The following is a 3,176-nucleotide window of genomic DNA, read 5'->3' as shown; positions in this document are numbered from 1 at the left end:
CGAATAAAACTGACAATGCTCCTAGACCTCAACAATTCACTTAGCAAATACCATTCGCTAAGCGAAAGTCCTCAGACAACAAACCCACATCTACCACCACTCGTTGAGCGAATCCACTCGCTCAGCGAGTCTGCATAATTTTGTAGCACCAAATCTACAGAATTAGGCAACCTACACCAAATTTACCAATTCCAACTATTTTTCCCAACTTCTAACTCTCATAAATTGTGTTATATACTTACTTATACTCATTTAAGGATGTTTAAACACTTATATCCTAAATTTAAACAAGGACACTCAAAAACTCAACTTAGAGACCCAAAATGAATTCTACCTGTGGCACAATTCCAAGCAACTTAAGGACTCTAGCAAGTCCTAAATGACTTACCAAGATTGTCCAAATTGACCATTTGCACATAGAACTACAAACTCAATTTTTCACTAACTCACTTCCTCCAAATTGAGTTCTAACACAAGTAGAACCCTACCTCATTACCACCACACCCTCCTAACTCAATTATCTAACAGTTCCAAGTGTTTAAACAAACTTAAACCAATTCATAATATACCTCAACTACACCAAACCAGTCCAACAACCTCTTTCTCACTATTTCACTACTTCAAACCTCCAATTTTGACCACACAACCTAACATAAATATTTCTTTTCTCCTTTGATTGTCAATTTGCACAATTCAATTCATCAACATCAATTCCAACATCACACACATACTTACAACATATTTCACACGTGAATCAACAACCATCAACATACAAAGCATGCATTTCATTCATTTACTATAAACACAAGACCACATTTTCTCAAACAGTTTAACTATCATGACCCATCAAACTCATACCACATATTTCTATTAAAATTAGTTATCTAGCTTCCCTTACCTTAGAGAAACGCAGCACTGCTCTAGAAAACCCTGACCGATATCCGCAAGAAAACTTTGCAAAAACCTGCAACTCACCAACTGGTGATAGGAAACCAACCTCAGGACCTAATTGAAGTTAAGAATTGAAGGGAAAGACTACTTGATACATGCAAACAAAATCCATTGCATGATCAAGGTTCAAGTACTCACAAAGAAAGAGGGAAAACAACTTACCAACTCGAATCAAGAAATTGATCGATAGGAATTGTAGTCCTCGACGTCAGGATTGCCTAGACACTTCCTGATAATAAAGAGTAAGAATTTGTAGAGAGAAGTGAGAGAGAATGAAGAGGAAAGAGTTTAAAGAGATAGACGATGTTTTAGATGATGAGATGAGCTTTATAAAATTCTATTTATATTATAAGATTATTTTTAAAAATAATATACTTGACCTTATTATTTTAATATAACTATTTACTCTAATACACTATTTTATAGGTTCTTATTTTTTATATCTTTTAAAAAGCACAAAATTGTATTTCATATTTTACAATCCAAAATATAAAAATAGTATTATGGAATGTAATCTCCAACATATACATTTGTATTATGTAATTTAGAATGCGTTTTTGTTTATTTTTTAAATATATAATTCAAAATATAAAAAAATGTAATCTAAATTATACACCGAAATACAAAAACTTGTGGGCAGGTTAAAATCTTGGAGGTAAAAAAAAAAAATTGGCCCTATGCATTATTTGTGAAAAAAAAAAAAACCTTTAACCCTTGAGGAGTGTTTTTTGGTGTACCTCTAGTACTTTTTCCCTACACCTTATTTTTTTTAAAAATTCCACAATTTTTCTTGGTATTTTTTTTTTTTTTAACTTTTTTCTGTCCTAATAATCTCACAGATTTCGAATTTGAGATCTAGAACTAAGATGTTGCACCTTCTTTCTTCTTCTTTTTCATGTTTGTTTTAGTGCATGACATTCCATTTGTTATTCTTCTTCTTTCTCAATGCATACTTGTTTGAATAATTATTTTTTTATCACGAATTTTGAAATATGATAAAATCTTTAATAAATTTTAAAATTACTTAAAAACCTCAGAAAAATTTCAAAATCTATTCAACATTTTTTTTCAAATTTTAGTTTTTAATTTAAAATATAATAAATATTTATTTTAATTTAATATTTTAATATAATTTAATATATGTTAATATTTTAATATTTTAAAATATATTCTATTAAATTAAAATAAGTAAAAAATGGAAAAAATGTAAAAACTAAAAATTTAAAAATAAAAAAGTTATAAATTTTATTTTTAGATTTAAAATTGAATAAATATTTAATTTAATTTAACATTTTAATATAATTTAATATATTTTAATATTTAAAAATATATTTCATTAAACTAAAACACGTAAGAAAAATTTAAAAAAGTTAAAAAAAAATGCAAAAAGTAAAACTATAAAAATTTAAAAAGTCATAAATATGTTAACGGATTTCTTTACTGTTTAATATATTTTTCTAAATTTTGTTTTTTAATTTAAAATTAAATAAATATTTTAATATAATTTAATGTGTATTAATATTTTAAAATATTTTTTTATTAAACTAAAACAAGTAAAAAGTATTTTAAAAAATTAAAACAAAAAATGAAAAAAAAAATAGAAAGTTAAAAAAATCATAAAATGGGTGAAGGATTTCGAATTCTTTCAAAATGGTCTTCAACTAATTTGTAAAGTCGTAATTCGTTGAAGTTTTTAATAGATTTCGAAATCTATTAATGTTTTTAACTAATTTTAATATTCGTTGAGATTTTTAAGAGAACTATCGATAAATTTTTAAATTTGTTGAATTTCTTAATAAATTTTAAAATTTGTTAAAGATTTAAATGATTGATTATGTGAAAATGCAGTAAGAAGTCTTAAGGAGAAAGACCAAAACTCTATATACAAATTGTATGGGAGTTACTCCCTGTAACTCCCCAATTTCAACCTCCACCCTCCAATTTTTTTGGATTTTTTTTTAAATACAAAATTAATTTTTATGTTTTTTTTTTATTTTTACCGTTTTATCCCTATTTACTAAAGTTAACCTACTCTTTTACCGTCTGTCTCAGTCAAAACACACAAACTCAGATTCCTCTCCTTCGTATTCCCACCCCCACCCCCACCAAAGCTTTTGAAACGCTCCTCCTCCAAACGCTCTCTGCAACTCTCACTCTCCCATTTATACGTTAAAAATATATTTAAAAATAATACATCAAAACATATAAATTCCATTATTAAAATA

This window comes from Vigna radiata, unplaced genomic scaffold (assembly GCF_000741045.1).
Source record: "Vigna radiata var. radiata cultivar VC1973A unplaced genomic scaffold, Vradiata_ver6 scaffold_436, whole genome shotgun sequence".
NCBI classification, from domain to species: domain Eukaryota; kingdom Viridiplantae; phylum Streptophyta; class Magnoliopsida; order Fabales; family Fabaceae; genus Vigna; species Vigna radiata.
Note: the sequence above shows the minus strand (reverse complement) of the source record.